The sequence below is a fragment of the Eschrichtius robustus genome, chromosome 11 (assembly GCF_028021215.1).
Source record: "Eschrichtius robustus isolate mEscRob2 chromosome 11, mEscRob2.pri, whole genome shotgun sequence".
NCBI lineage: Eukaryota > Metazoa > Chordata > Mammalia > Artiodactyla > Eschrichtiidae > Eschrichtius > Eschrichtius robustus.
The window spans coordinates 63,552,761-63,569,750 of NC_090834.1; the positions used below are offsets into that span (position 1 = coordinate 63,552,761).

Here is a 16,990-nt window from a genome sequence, read left to right on the forward strand (position 1 = left end):
TATGAAGATTTATATGCTTTAGTTATAAAATAATAAGTACTGTCATTTATTTAGCACCTACTTTTTGCCCAGGCACTGTGTGAGGCTCTTTACATATTTATTTATTTTATTTTATTTTATTTTATTTTATTTTATTTTATTTTTTTAAATGAATAGCCCAGTTTGCTTTTTTTTTTTTTTAAAGAAATTCACGTTCTTTTATTTATTTATTTATGACTGTGTTGAGTCTTCGTTTCTGTGTGAGGGCTTTCTCTAGTTGCGGCAAGTGGGGACCACTCTTCATCGCAGTGCGCGGGCCCCTCACCATCGCGGCCTCTCTCGTTGTGGAGCACAGGCTCCAGACGCGCAGGCTCAGTAATTGTGGCTCACGGGCCCAGTTGGTCCGTGGCATGTGGGATCTTCCCAGACCAGGGCTCGAACCCGTGTCCCCTGCATTGGCAGGCAGATTCTCAACCACTGCGCCACCAGGGAAGCCCTACATATTTATTTTATTTAGATGATTTTTTTAAGTTGAAACTTTTGTCTGGTCCTTTAGAAGTATTATGGTCCCTTGGGCAATAAGCTCCGTGAGGACGGTATCTGTGCCTGTTTACTACTGTAACTCTAGTGCTAAACACAGTCCTGGGCATGTGATGAATACTCAGTAAATATTTATTGAACAAATGAATGAATAGATACCTTATTGTTACAACAATCCTATAACATAGGTACTATTAGCCCCATCTTACAGATAAGAAAATTGAGGTTCAAAGGTCATAGAACTAATAAGTGGCTAAGATGGAGGATTCAAACCCAATTCTGTCTAACTCTAAAATTGGTGCCTTTACCACTTAACACCACAATGCCTCCACTTATCTAGTGTTTTAATTGAAAATTTGAAAGGAAGGAAGGGAGTTGAGGGATTGGGGATGGGGTTGGAAGTTGGGCACTGAAGTTTAAGTATTCATGGTAAGAGTTGGCAAGTATTTCTAGCACCTTAAGAAAACAAAGGGGGGCTTTCCTGGTGGCGCAGTGGTTAAGAAAACGCCTGCCAATGCAGGGGACATGGGTTCGAGCCCTGGTCCGGGAAGATCCCACATGCCGCGGAGCAACTAAGTCCGTGAGCCACAACTACTGAGCCTGCACTCTAGAGCCCGTGAGCCACAACTACTGAACCAGTGTGCCACAACTACTGAAGCCCGTGCGCCTAGAGCCCATGCTCCGCAACAAGAGAAGCCACCGCAATGAGAAGCCCGTGCACCGCAACAAAGAGTAGCCCTCGCTCACTGCAACTAGAGAAAGCTTGTGCGCAGCAACAAAGACCCAACACGGCCAAAAATAAATTTTAAAAAACCCAAAAAACAAAAACAAAGGGGTTATAATAGCAGTTACTATTCACTGGGTAATTCATTTATTGAGTAATAAATAAATGGCATTTAAAAGCCGCTTTAATGGTTTTAATTATCATCTGTTAATTGACAACTCTCCAATCTGTGTGTCTAGCTCAGACGCTCCTCTGAACTTTAGCCTTGTATATCCAACCCCTTAATTGACATTTTGGATGTCTAACTGGCATTTTAATTTAAACAAGTTCACAGTTACCATTCACTCTGTCAGCAGATCCTATTGGTTCTACCTTTAAAACACATCAACAATTTAGACACTTTTCATTGCCTCTGCTCCTACCACCTTGATCCAGCTACCATTGTTTCTTGCCTGGAGAAATAATAGCCTCTTGATTGGTTTCCCTGCTTCTGCCCTTGCCTGCCTACCATTGTTCTAAACAGAGCTGCCAGAGCAATCCTTTCAAAACGTTAATCCAGTCATATAGATCACAATCCTTTAGTGGCTTCCCATATCCCTCAGAGAACAAGGCAAAGTCCTTAGAGTGACTTGGCTCCCAGCTACCTGGCTTATCCTTATCTCCTCTCCACCTGCTCACCCTGCCCCATTGGCTTCCTCACTCTCCTTTGAACAAGGTAAATATGCTCTTGCCTCCTTTGCATTTGTTCTTCCCTCTTTCTCCTCTGCATGGCTTATTATCTCATTTCCTTCAGATCCTTTGTTCAAATGTCATATTCTCAGTGAGGCCTTCTTCAATCATTCTATTTAAAAATAACAAACCCTCCCCTGTAGCATGTTCTCTACTTAATTTTTCTCCATAGCATTTATCATCCTCTGACATATTTATTTGTCAGGCCCTTTACTTTGCCCCCTACTCCCTGTTAGTTCTATAAGAGCAGTGATTTTTGTTCATTGCTGAATCCTCAGTGCCTAGAACACTGACTGGCACATAACATATGCTTAGTAGATATTTGTTGAGTGAAATATTTTGGGCCAGGTACACTGGTAGATGCCTTATATATATATCTGTTTAGTTTTCTTCACAACAACCCTGCAAGATATTCCCATTTTACAAATGAGGAAAGTTATGTGCCTAGGATTGCTTGACTAGAAATTTGTAAAGCCTAGGTCTGTTCTACTTAAAACATTACCAAAGTCAAATAAAATATTTTAGAAGGATGGAGTCTAAATATTATTTCTTTGTTTCTGAATGGAGTGTTTAAACCACAGGCCTAGAAACCAGAAGAAAGGCAAAGTCCGAATGCCCAAATTGGGCATTGTTCATTCACTCGCATGGAAACACACTGATATTTGTGACGCTGCTGCAGTTAGAAGCCTAAGATACCTGGAAAAAGGCCTTTGCGTGAGATCTTCCTGTGCACCATTTGACACAACTTTGGCTTGTATATACAGAAAGTCAGAAGAGTTTTGTGATAATTTGAAAAAATTTTCTCCCCCACTCCCCAGGAAAAACCTTCTTTCCCTACTTTGGAATAACATTAAGGTTACTTTGGGCCAATTGCTTCACATCTCTTTCCTTTCCTGAGGTTTAATGTCACCCAAGGTCAGAGTGCAAACCATCTTCAGAGTATTCTGTAGCATGACTTTCTTTATGGTGCGGTGATTGGGAAGGCCTAGATCAGAGCTATTCCCAGAGTAAGATGAGGCTGGAGTCAGAGATATCTCCAGGGTAAAATGGGGCTGGGTTCAAATGCCATCCAAATAAAGGTACATCATTCTTGGGCTTCCCTGGTGGCACAGTGGTTAAGAATCCGCCTGCCAATGCAGGGGACACGGGTTCGAGCCCTGGTCCGGGAAGATCCAACATGCCGTGGAGCAACTAAGCCCATGCGCCACAACTACTGAGCCTATGCTCTAGAGCCCGAGAGCCACAACTACTGAGTCCATGTGCCACAACTACTGAAGCCCGTGCACCTAGAGCCCGTGCTCTGCAACAAGAGAAGCCACTGCAATGAGAAACCCGCTCACTGAAACGAAGAGTAGCCCCCGCTTGTCACAACTAGAGAAAGCCCGCGCACAGCAACGAAGACCCAACGCAGCCAAAAATAAATAATAAAATAAAATAAATAAATTTTTTAGAGAAAAAAGGTGTATCTTTCAGAAACGAAGGTCAGGGAGAATGAGACCAGGAGCCAGTCCCTCAGCTGGCTGGGATATAGTTATATCTCTCTCCTAGGTCTCAGGTACCCATAAATTTTTTCCCAAATTAAAAAAAATTGTGGTAATACAACACATAACATGAAATTTACCATTTTAATCATTTTTAAAGTGTATAGTTTAGAGGTATTAAATACATTCATAATGTGCAGTCACCGCCGTCATCCATCTCCATACTCTTTTCATCTTGTAAAACAGAAACTCTGTACGCATTTAAACAGTAACTCCCCATTCCCGCTTCTCCCCAGCCCCCGGCAGCCACCATTCTGCTTTCTGTCTCTACGATTTTGACTATGTACTCTAAAACCCACATACCAACTTTGGGTTGGGAGACCTGGTGAAGCCCTGGGCTTATAGGAGGCCCAGAGAGGAGGGAGCAGAAGCTGATTATTCAGGGTAAAGCTCTTCTCAGTAACATGACAGAAGTAGAAGAGGAGGAGGTGGAAAAAAGTCATTCTATGGTATGATGTGGTCAGTGACGTATCCAGAGAACAGTGAATAGTGAAGCGTGGATCAGAGTGGTCTCCAGGGTAAAATGAGACTGGGATCAGAGCTGTTCCCAGGGAATAATGAAAATAGGATGAGAACTTTCCCCAGGGTAAGATAAGCCTGGGGGAAAAGTGTATGGGGGTGACAACACCATTCCCAGGGTGAGAGAAAGAAAATAGATGTTGGAGCAGTCTCAAGTAGCAAGGGAAACATAATGAGAGGAAAGAATTTTAGGGCAACATGTTTAGGAGATGAGGGTAGGGAACAAGCAGATGCCAGGTTGCAGAGAGTCTTGTATGTCATGTTAAGAATTTGAAACTTCATTCTTTGGGCAAAGCAGAGCCACTGAAAAATTTTAAATAAGAGATAGACATGGTCAAATTTGCTTCTGGTCACTATGCCCTGTGTTCCCAGGGGAGGTGAGGTCAGGAAAGGCTAGGAGAGAGGATGGCAGCCGCAGGACTGTAGACAGATGTTTGCTGAAAGCCACAGTCATCTGGCATATCTGTCTGAGCAGAGACACCTGAGGAGTGGGTGGAGCCTGACCTCAGTGAAATCACAGAGGTTTCCTGGACCTTGTCAAAAACTAAGAACTTTGGTGGTTGCACAACATTGGGAATATACTAAATGCCACTGAACTGTTCATTTAAAAATGATTAATACTGTGTTATGTGAATTTCACCTCAATAGAAAAGCTTCAAAGCAAACAAAACTAAGAACCTCATCCTGCCTCGGTCTCTGTAGGACTTGGCCTGGGGTTCTGTTACTGCTTTTCTTCTGCAAGGACTTGGCTTATCGGTGGCGGTACTGGGGAGTCAAGGACGGGACTAGGCGTAGCAGCAGGGATGTGAGCCCAATGCACGTTCTCTTTTTGTCCATCCTTCCTATAGGCTGCCATAGTCATCTTTCTAACAGGTCAATCTAACCATGGCCCTTCCCTGCTAAGAAGTCTCTGTTGCTTTCCCATTCCCTACATTGTAAAATCCAAGCTTTTGATTGAATCTGGTTTCATGGCATTCCATGATCTGGCTCCTGCATATTGTCTTTTCAGTAAACATCTTGCATGTTTTTATTCATGCTTTACATCTTGCTTGAATATCTTCCTACCTTTTCTATCTGGTAAACTCATCCTTCTATACTCAGCTCCAGTGTTACCACTTTTTTGAAGCTTTCTTGGTTCTCCCTGCCCATAGGCAGACAGTCCATTCCAATGTTATTCTTCCATTCAATTCTATATGTCTCTCTGTTAATTAACTCACTGCATTGTGATCGCTTTGTGTGTGGTTGCCACACAGATTGGGAGTTTTTCAAAGACAGGTGCCCTACAGGTTTTTTTCTGTACCCCTGCCCCAGTATTGCACATAGACAGCTCTTACTGTTTCTTTCTTTTTTTTTTTTTTTTAAGAAGCGTTTATTTCTACACTGTAAGTTTCCAGTGACAAAAGGCAAATAATAGGCTATGTTGGCTTTGGTCATTGCAGTGAGGCTAACAGGGGACATCAGTCCATAACTGCCTTGCACTCCTTTTCTTGTCTTTCCACCCTAGCCAGGAGGTTCCACTGAATAATAACTGCAGACCTCCGGGTAGCTGGGCTTTGGAATAAGTTCTTTGTTTAATCAGACAAATAATAAAAAAATAAAGAGTATTTGAAGTGAGTATGGCAGAGACTGTTAATTGTCTTTGCCAATATTGACTCTCTCATTCGTTTTTTTTTTTTGGCTGCTCCGCTCGACATGCAGGATATTAGTTCCTCGACCAGGGATTGAACCCGTGCCCCCTGCAGTGGAAGTTCGGAGTCCTAACCACTGGACTGCCAGGGAATTCCCTCTCATTCTTTTTTTAATGATAGAATGCCTGAGTTTTAACAAGGCACATAGTCCCCCACCCTCTTTTGCAACCATGTGTGGCCACATGTCTAAGTTCTAACCAGTGGGATCTAAAGTGGAAGTGGTGCATCTACCACTTCTGGGGCCAGGTGCTTGAACAGAGTGGGTAAGTACTTCTCTTGCCCCCTTTCTCCTTCCTGCTAGCTGGGAGATTGTGAGAGTACAGCACTCTTTTTGGTCCCAGAGATGGAAGCGTCATGTTGAGTGAGGATGGCAAATTTCCACTCAGCCCCAGACTGCTCCCTACCAAACTATTATACGAGAGAGAAAGAAACTTCTCTTTGGTTTAATCTACTCTGTTCAGGGGTCTCTTAGTTTTAGCAGGTTTGCCTGTACCCTCACCAATGTAGGGAGGCTTCCAGGTGCTGCAGCATCAAGTGGCTTCTTGCTGCTGTTCCCAGACATCTCTTACGTCAGACTATTTACTGGGTTCCTGACAATTTTTGCCTTGCCTTGCCACTTAGCCCTAATTCCTGCTTCCCAGATGATTGCTTGAGTTCTCTCATGTACTTTTAAAGCATTTATTAATGTGAAAGTCACATAACATAAAATCAACCATTTTAAATTGAACAATTCAGTGGCATTTGAAACATTTACAATGTTGTACAACCATCACCTCTCTCTAGTTCCAAAACATTTTCATTACTCCACAGTTTCGATTTACCGATTAAGCAGTTTCTCCTCGTTTCTCCCTCCCACTGGCAGCCATCAATCTGCATTCTGTCTCTGTGGATTTACCTGTTCTGGATATTTTATATAAATGGAGTCATACAATATGTGACCTTTTGTGTCTGGCTTCTTTAACTTAGCATAATATTTTGTAGCATGTGTCAGTACATCATTCTGTTTTTTTTTTAAGTTGTTGTTGTGGTAAAATGTATAGCATAAAATTAGCCATTTTAACCATTTTTAAGTGTATAATTCTGTGGCAATAATTACATTCACACCATTGTGCAACCATTACCACTATCTATTTCCAAAACTTTTTCATCATCCCTGACAGAAACTCTCTACCCATTAAGCAATAACTCCCCATTTCCCCTTCCTCCTAGATCCTGTTAAACTCTAATCTGTTCTGTCTCCATGAATTTGTCTATTCTAGATATTTCATGTAAGTGGAGTCATACAATATTTGTCCTTTTGAGTCTGGCTTATTTCACTAAGCATAATGTTTATAAGGTTCATCCATGTTGTAGTATGTACCAGAAAACTTCGTTCCTTTTTATGGCTGGAAAATACCACTATTTGTTTATCCGTTTTCTGGTTATAGACGCTTTGGCTGTTTCTACTTTGTGACTATTGTGAATAGTGCTGCTATGGACATGCGTGTACATGTACTTGTTTGAGTACCAGTTTTCAATTCTTTTGGCTGTATACCTAGGAGTGGAATTGTGGGGTTATATGGTAATTCTGTGTTTAACTTTTTGAGGGACTGCCAAACTGTTTTCCACAGCAGCTGCACCATTTTACATTCCCATCAGCAATATGTAAGGGTTCCATTTCTCTACATCTTTGCCAACACTTGTTATTTTTTGGTTTGTTTGTTTTAATTACAGCTATCCTCGTGGGTGTGAAGTGACATCTTATTGTGGTTTTGATTTGCATTTCCCTAATGCTAATGATGTTGAGTATCTTTCCATGTACTTGTTGGCCATGTATATTTCTTCTTTGGAGCAATATCTGTTCAGGTCCTTTTTTTGTTTAAAATTAGGTTGTTTGTCTTTTTGTTGTTGAATTGTTAGAATTCTTTATATATTTTGGATACCAGATCCTTATCAGATATATGGTTTGCAAATATTCCTTCCCATTCTGTAGGGTGATTTTTCACTTTCTTGATAATGTTCTTTGATGCACAGTAGTTTTTAATTTTTATGGAGTCACATTTATCTATTTTTTCTTTTGTTACTCATGCCTTTTGTGTCATATCTAAGAATCCACTGCCAAATCTAAGGTAGTTAAGATTATCCCTTTGTTTTCTTCTAAGAGTTTTATGGTTTTAGCTCTTGGGTTGTTGATCCATTTTCAGTTAATTTTTGTATATAGCATGAGCCTAATGTATTTTTAAACCCTTGAATGTATGCTGTTGGAGTTTTTCCAGTCAGTAATGATTTTTGGATCTTCAGATTCCAATAGTTACAGAAGTTGTATTAGTTTCTGTTAGCTGACTTGCAGCTTCTCATCATAGGTGCATCTTAGAAGTCATTTCTTCCTCCTCAGATCCTATCTATTGATGTGCATTTGATAGTTCTAGGGCTTCTTTGAGAGTAAGGCTACTGACTTTCAGTGTTGCCAGTCAGTTGAGTGACACACCCTTATGTGCAGGCAGTGGGATGCTGTGCTATGAGCTTGTCTTTATCTCCAGCTATGTGGAAAGCGAGCAGGGCGAGGCCTGTTTGAAACAAGGCAAAGCTGCCAGGGGTCAGGGGAACAATGCTGTCAGGTAGCAAGTCTGTACTGAGCCCAGGCAGGTTCCCAGACTTGTGCATGGCTTGCTGAGAACTGTGCAAAGCAGTAATGAGTAGTAAAAAGGTATAATTTGGAGACAGAAACCTTGATTTCAAATTGGATGACTTCAGGTTAGTCACTTCTCTCTGAGCCTCAATGTCTTCAAATATACAGTATGAATGCTGACCTCACAGGGTTGTTTTGTTTTTGGAGATCAGGAGAGATTATCAATGGAAACTGTAAAATACCATGCATTTTCTTTCTTTTTTTAAAAAAAATTATTTATTTTATTTAATTTATTTTTGGCTGCGTTGGGTCTTCGTTGCTGTGCGTGGGCTTTCTCTAGTTGTGGTGAGCGGGGGCTACTCTTCGTTGTGGCATGCGGGCTTCTCATTGTGGCGGCTTCTCTTGTTGCAGAGCACGGGCTCAGTAGTTATGGCTTGTGGGCTCTAGAGCGCAAGCTCAGTAGTTGTGGCGCATGGGCTTAGTCGCTCCACGGCATGTGGGATCTTCCCGGACCAGGGCTCGAACCCGTGTCCCCTGCATTGGCAGGCAGATTCTTTTTTAAAAAAATTAATTAATTAATTGTTTTTAATTTTAAAAATTATTTATTTATTTATTTTTTAAACAACTTTATTGGAGTATAATTGCTTTACAATGGTGTGTCAGTTTCTGCTTTATAACAAAGTGAGTCAGCTATACATATACATATATCCCCATATCGCCTCCCTCTTGTGTCTTCCTCCCACCCTCCCTAATCCACCCCTCTAGGTGGTGACAAAGCACTGAGTTGATCTCCCTGTGCTATGCGGCTGCTTCCCACTAGCTATCTGTTTTACATTTGGTAGTATATATAAGTCCATGCCACTCTCTCACTTTGTCCCAGCTTACCCTTCCCACTCCCACTATCCTCAAGTCCATTCTCTACGTCTGCGTCTTTATTCCTGTCCTGCCCCTAGGTTCTTCAGAACCATGTTTTTTTTTTTTTTAGATTCCATATATATGTGTTAGCATACGGTATTTGTTTTTCTCTTTCTGACTTACTTCACTCTGTATGACAGACTCTAGGTCCATCCACCTCACTATAAATAACTCAATTTCGTTTCTTTTTATGGCTGAGTAATATTCCACTGTATAAATGTGCTACATCTTCTTTAACCATTCATCTGTCGTTGGACACTTAGGTTGGTTCCATATCCTGGCTATTGTAAATAGAGCTGCAATGAACATTGTGGTACATGACTCTTCTTGAATTATGGTTTTCTCAGGGTATATGCCCAGTAGTGGGATTGCTGGGTCGTATGGTACTTCTATTTTTAGTTTTTTAAGGAACCTCCATATTGTTCTCCATAGTGGCTGTATCAATTTACATTCCCACCAACAGTGTAGGAAGGTTCCCTTTTCTCCACACCCTCTCCAGCATTTATTGTTTGTAGATTTTTTGATGATGGTCATTCTGAGTGGTGTGAGGTGATACCTCATTGTAGTTTTGATTTGCATTTCTCTAATGATTAGTGATGTTGAGCATCCTTTCATGTGTTTGTTGGCAGTCTGTATATCTTCTTTGGAGAAATGTCTATTTAGGTCTTCTGCCCATTTTTGGATTGAGTTGTTTGTTTTTTTGATATTGAGCTGAATGAGCTGCTTGTAAATTTTGGAGATGAATCCTTTGTCAGTTGCTTCGTTTGCTAATATTTTCTCCCATTCTGAGGGTTGTCTTTTCGTCTTGTTTTTGGTTTCCTTTGCTGTGCAAAAGCTTTTACGTTTCATTAGGTCCCACTTGTTTATTTTTGTTTTTATTTCTATTTCTCTAGGAGGTGGGTCAAAAAGGATCTTGCTGTGATTTATGTCGTAGAGTGTTCTGCCTATGTTTTCCTCTAAGAGTTTGATAGTGTCTGGCCTTACATTTAGGTCTTTAATCCATTTTGAGTTTATTTTTGTGTATGGTGTTAGGGAGTGTTCTAATTTCATTCTTTTACATGTAGCTGTCCAGTTTTCCCAGCACCACTTAGTGAAGAGGCTGTCTTTTCTCCATTATATATTCTTGCCTCCTTTCTCAAAAATAAGGTGACCATATGTGGGTAGGTTTATCTCTGGGCTTTCTATCCTGTTCCATTGATCTATATTTCTGTTTTTGTGCCAGTACCATACTGTCTTGATGACTGTAGCTTTGTAGTATAGTCTGATGTCAGGGAGCCTGATTCCTCCAGCTCCGTTTTTCTTTCTCAAGATTGCTTTGGCTATTCGGGGTCTTTTGTGTTCCCATACAAATTGTGAAATTTTTTGTTCTAGTTCTGTGAAAAATGCCATTGGTAGTTTGATAGGGATTGCATTGAATCTGTAGATTGCTTTGGGTAGTACAGTCATTTTCACAGTGTTGATTCTTCCAATCCAAGAACATGGTATATCTCTCCATCTGTTTGTATCATCTTTAATTTCTTTCCTCAGTGTCTTCTAGTCTTCTGCATACATACAGGTCTTTTGTCTCCTTAGGTAGGTTTATTCCTAGGTATTTTATTCTTTTTGTTGCAGTGGTAAATGGGAGTGTTTCCTTAATTTCTCTTTCAGGTTTTTCATCATTAGTTTGTAGGAATGCAAGAGATATCTGTTCAGTAATTTTTTATCCTGCAACTTTACCACATTCATTGATTAGTTCTAGTAGTTTTCTGGTAGCATCTTTAGGATTCTCTCTATATAGTACTATCATGCCATCTGCAAACAGTGACAGCTTTACTTCTTCTTTTCTGATTTGGATTCCTTTTATTTCTTTTTCTTCTCTGATTGCTGTGGCTAAAACTTCCAAAACTATGTTGAATAATAGTGGTGAGAGTGGACAACCTTGTCTTGTTCCTATCTTAGTGGACATGGTTTCAGTTTTTCACCATTGAGAACGATGTTGGCTGTGGGTTTGTCATATATGGCCTTTATTATGTTGAGGTAAGTTCCCTCTATGAATACTTTCTGAAGGGTTTTTATCATAAATGGGTGTTGAATTTTGTTGAAAGCTTTTTCTGCATCTATTGAGATGATTGTATGGTTTTTATCCTTCAATTTGTTAATGTGGTGTATCCCATTGATTGATTTGCGTATATTGAGGAATCCTTGCATTCCTGGGATAAACCCCACTTGATCATGGTATATGATCCTTTTAATGTGCTGTTGGATTCTGTTTGCTAGTATTTTGTTGAGGATTTTTGCGTCTATGTTCATCAGTGATATTGGCCTGTAGTTTTCTTTCTTTGTGACATCTTTGTCTGGTTTTGGTATCAGGGTGATGGTGGTCTTGTAGAATGAGTTTGGGAGTGTTCCTCCCTCTGGCAGGTGGATTCTTAACCACTGCGCCACCAGGGAAGCCCATACCATGAATTTTTGGGAATGTAATGAGGAGTCAAGGAGAAGACTAATTCTCCTGGGAGCTTTTTTCTTTTTCTTTTTCTTTTTTTTTTTTTTAATATTCTTTCCCCAACTGTGATTTACAGTAAAGATTTGAGGTTTATTGACCAGATGGATGTTTTTCAATTTTTTTTCCAAATAATTTTACATTTGTTGTGACTCTTTTGCAAGTGACAGAAATACAGGTCAGACTGACTTATGAGAGGCACTTATGACTGAAGTAACTAAAAAGCCTAGAAGGAGATTTACCTTTAGACACAGCAAGATCCAGGGACTTGAATCATGTCATTTGGACCTAATCTCTCTCCTCTTGGCTCCGCTTTTCTTTGTTTTGGTGTTAGGCAGCCTCCACCCATGTAGTGGCAAAGGTAGTTGTCAGCTTTGGGTGTGTAATCTACCAGCTAAGCAACCACTATTGGAAAGATAATACCTCTTTCCTGATGGTGCTGGCAGTCGTGGGTATGATTTTGGCTTGGATCATTTGCCCACCCTAAAGTATCACTGTGAATGGAAGAATGCTGGACTTTCATTGGCCAACAGTTATATTCTACTCGTGGAACCCAGGGATCATGGTCAGCTACCCTGGAATCATGTGGACCGAGAGCAGGGGAGGGATGGTTCCCTCAGGGAAGATCAAGGTACATGTACTTAAAGAGGGCTTGGGAGGTGGGGAGATTGTTAAATCAGCAAAATTCATAGATGTCTGCTACATAATTGAGCCATTTTAATTTCTTTTTTTTTTTTTTAAGTGTGCTTCCAATATTTAAAACTCAACAAAGTAGAGCTGCTCTGCTTGAAGTAGTAGATATTGCCAAGGAACCTGAGTGGGAGGAGAGATCTGCAGAGCATAATTTGAAAACTGCTAGACAGTTTGTCCAATAAATATTTGTTTGAGATATGATAGTCACTGAATCCTTTCTTCCTGCCTTTCTGGCTTTATGTAGAAGAGATTGTATTTTCCTTCAAATCTGGGACAGTGAGGTAAGTAGCAGAGCCAGCTGTTGCCTGGGGTTGAAGATGCCAAGGACCTTGCTTAGCCTGGACACCAAACTGCCTTTTTTTTTTTTTAAAGCCATGAGCCTTTCAAATTTAAATAGGGACTCCTAGAGAACAGGAAGAAATGACTTTACAATGTACTGGTTGATGTGAATGATGAAATATATTTGTATCCTAAGCATTTTGCAAGGGCTCAGTATGCTAGAATGTATAGCGCCATGAACTGGATTCTGTATTGTAAATTGAGTGAGGGTGAAAGCAGCCCTCATACATCAGCCAGCTGCATAAGGCAGCCAACAGCTGTCTTTATTTTTCTATTTTTGTTTTTTTAATGTGATAAAATTCACGTAACATAAAATGTGCCATTTAAAAATATACAATTCAGTGGTTTCTAACAATTTTGTGCAACATCTCCACTATCTAATTGCAGAATTTTCATCACCCCCAAAAGGAACCTTGTTACCCATTAAGCAGTCGCTCCCTATTCTTTAGTCCCTGGCGACCACTAATCTACTTTCCATCTGTGTGGATTTGCCTATTTTAGACATTTCATATAAATGGAATCATGTCTGGCTTCTTTAACTTAGTGTAATGTTAACATGTATTTATCTAATTACTTTCTTATGATACTTTTTAGAATTATCCCACAGACCTATCCTCAAATGTATAATTGGGATGCACATACTCAACAGTTGGAGTAGCACCCACATCAGATCCTTGACCTGTCACATAAGAGCTATCACAGTGGAGAAGGCCAAGTGGAAGCTTTTGAAACTGTTGCATTTTCCTCTGGCCAAGATAGTGAATCAAAACTAATATCATATTCTGTGAGGGATGGTGGAAATAGTGCTATCCTTAAGTATCTTAAGAATGCAGGGGTGGTGGTCCCTATTATGTCTACATTTAATTCACTAGTCTGCCCTCTTCTGCAAAACTGGATGGATTCTGGAGAACGTAGACCTCAGCAAGTTTAATTTAGTAGCCCCAATTATGGATACTGTGATGGATATGGTATCTCTGCTAGAGCAAATTAATATGGTATGTGGGCATTGGTTTGGTGAATGTGTTCTTTCTGTCTCAATAAGAAAAAAAGGCCAAAAACAGTTTGCATTCTTGTGGAACAGGTATCATTACACCTCCATAGTTTTGCCGAGGGCTATATAAACACTTCCACTCTTCTACTCTTTGTCATAATATAATAGTCAGAATAATATAGTCAGAAGAGACTTGGACCATCTGGCCATCTCATAGAACATCACTTTGATCTGTTACGTTGATGACATCATGCTAATCAGACAGCATGAACAAGAGGAGGTTAGCACATGGAGACCTTGGTAAGATACATGTGCTCCACAGTGGGTACTGCCACATTCTTTGCCAAAGTAAGTGTATTTGTTTTTAAATATGTCCACAAATTATTTGATACCCCTCCCATCAAGAGGTGGAACCTAATTCCCCTCACTTTGACTCAGCTAGACCCTAGTAACTCAATTCTAACAAATAGAATAAAATGAAAGTGATGGTATATGACTTCAGCAACTAGGTCATAAAAGGTACTACTGTTTGTCTGTCTCACTGTCTCTTGGATCACTCACTCTGTTGGAAGCCCGCCTACATACTGTGAGGACACTCAAGCAGGCTATGGAACAGCCCACATGGAGAAGAACTGAGGCTTCCTGACCCACCCAGCACTGACTTGCTAGGAGTGTGAGTGAGCCATCTTGGAAGCAGATCCTCCAGCCCCAGTCAGGTCTCCAGTGGCCCTAGCCCTTTATGAACCTTATGCGAGATCTGAGCCAGAACCCCCCAGTTAAGCCACTCTTTGTCCCTGACCCTCAGAAACTGCGTGTGATAATAAATGTTTATTGTTTTAAGCAACTTAGTTTTAGGGTAGTTATTATACAACAAGCGATACTAATACACAGTCCCACAAGCTGTGTGTGTGTACTAGTTTTTTGACATCCTTTTCAACATCTAATATTTCCCTATTTTTGTCATTTTAGCCATTCTGGTTGGTGTATAGTGTTCTCACACTGTGGTTTTAATTTGTGATTCCCCAATGACTATGAAGTAGAGCATCTTTTCATTCATATATATCTATATACATGTATATAGATATATACAAATACTGTCTGTATATACATACATACATACATACACACATACATATACACACACACACATAGTCTGGATTTATTATTTTGTAAAGTGTTCAAGTTTTTTGCCAACTTTTCCTTGGGTTGCTTGCCATTTTCTAGTTGGTTTGTAGGAGTTCATGTATTCTGGATCCAAGTCCTTTGTCTTATATGTATTGTGAATATCTTTTCTCAGTTTATCAACTTTTTCCTTCATGTTTAGGCCTTTTGGTGTCCTGTTCAAGAAAACTTTGCCTACTCCAAGATCATGAATATGTTCTCCTATTTTCTCATTTAAAAGCTTTATTGTTTTACCTTTCATGTTAGATCTGCTGTCCATTTGAAATTAATTTTTTTTTGATGGTGTGAGGTAGTGAGTCAAGGTATATTTCCCCCCCATATGGATATCCATTTGATCTAATACTATTTATTGAAAAGGTCATTCTTTCCCTTCTGTACTGTAGTGTCACCTTTGTTATGTCAGGTGACTGTTATGTGTGGCTGTGTTTCTGGACTCCATTCTATTCTATTGGCTATTTTTGTATCCTTGCATTGATACCACACTGTCTTAATTATTATTACAATAGGGTTTTTTTTGGATAAATTTTTTTATTTTTGGCTGCATTAGGTCTTCGTTGCTGCGCACGGGCTTTCTCTAGTTGCAGCGAGTGGGGGCTACTCTTCGTTGTGGTGCGTGGGCTTCTCATTTCACCCTTAGGGTTCACTTTAATGAAGTAAAGAGTGCTGCACATTCTATGGGTTTGCACAAAAGTATGATGACATATATCCATCGTTATAATGTCATTCAAAGTATTTCCACTGCTCATAAAAACTTCTGTACTCTGTGTATTCATCTCCTCTCTCCCCCCACACACGTGGCAACCGTTGATCTTTTTATTGTCTCCATAGTTTTGCCTTTTCCAGAATTGGAATCCATTTTTCTTTTTCTTTTTTTTCCTTGAAAAGAGAGGTTCAAAGCCTTTATGTCTATAGGACCACTCATGGCCCACCCACGTGTGGACTGGACAGGCTCTGGGTGGCCAACTCCCCACATAAATACTGTAGCTTTTCTACCAGTATTGAGCTCTGACCCAGCAGCCACGTGGAGGTGCAGGGGGACATGTGTCAGGTATTTGTTCATAGGAAGGCCACAAGTTTTGTGTCCCTCGTCACAATGTACCCAGATTCCTGTTGGGTGTGTTGTAAACAGAGGAACCATTTCTTCAGGCCCCCTGCTCTGAGCACACCCCATATAGGGGATATTTCTTTTTTTGTACATTTTTCCTTTAGTGGCCCTTAAAAAGCAGTTCATTTTGTATTTCAGTATTTAACAGAATGTAGCAAATACATTTAACTGGCACATGAAGGGAAACTTACATTCTACAGTCTAGCAATCTCCCGAGCTCCATAGTTTGTAATTTTTATTTATTTATTTTTTGTTTTAAATCTACGTTTTTTGTAGTTTATTATTATTATTTTAAAATTAATTAATTAATTAATTTTTGGCTGCATTGCGTCTTTGTTGCTGCACGTGGGCTTTCTCTAGTTGCGGTGAGCAGGGGCTACTCTTCGTTGCGGTGCGTGGGCTTCTCATTGCGGTGGCTTCTCTCGTTGCAGAGCACGGGCTCTAGGCGTGCGGGCTTCTGTAGTTGTGGCACGCGGGCTTCAGTAGTTGTGGCTCACGGGCTGTAGTGCGCAGGCTTAGTAGTTGTGGCGCACGGGCTTAGTTGCTCCGCGGCATGTGGGATCTTCCTGGACCAGGACTCGAACCTGTGTCGCCTGCACTGGCAGGCGGATTCTTAACCACTGTGCCACCAGAGAAGCCCTATTCTTTTTAATCTGAAGAAATATTTTGTATATATTGTTCAAATCACGTTTGCTGGCAAATGAATGCAATTTACAAAATATTGCTTTTCATGTCCTATTTAATCCCAGTTTTCACTGCAGCAAGAAGGAAATAGTGTTTCACCATTGATATGTGCCTTTTATTTTTCACTATTAAGCAGTAAACCTATAAAGAGACTTCTTAACTAGATTGAATATCTTCAGACTTTAAACATCACAGAAAATTTGTAGAGTTTTATCTTTAGATTTAATTTTTAGATGTATTTTTTTTTTTTTTTATAAAGACTTTCATTCCACAG

At 40.2% G+C, this 16,990-nt stretch overlaps 1 protein-coding gene and 1 non-coding gene across 3 annotated transcripts in view; one reads left to right on the forward strand and one right to left on the reverse strand.

Moving 5' to 3' along the window:
- Positions 1–16,990, forward strand: part of STIM1 (stromal interaction molecule 1) — a 212,441-nt gene that overhangs the window by 44,958 nt on the left and 150,493 nt on the right. The window lies entirely within an intron of this gene.
- On the reverse strand, positions 15,967–16,096 carry LOC137772744 (small nucleolar RNA SNORA11). Its single transcript, XR_011075548.1, has one exon. It is a non-coding gene; the product is annotated as a small nucleolar RNA SNORA11 (small nucleolar RNA).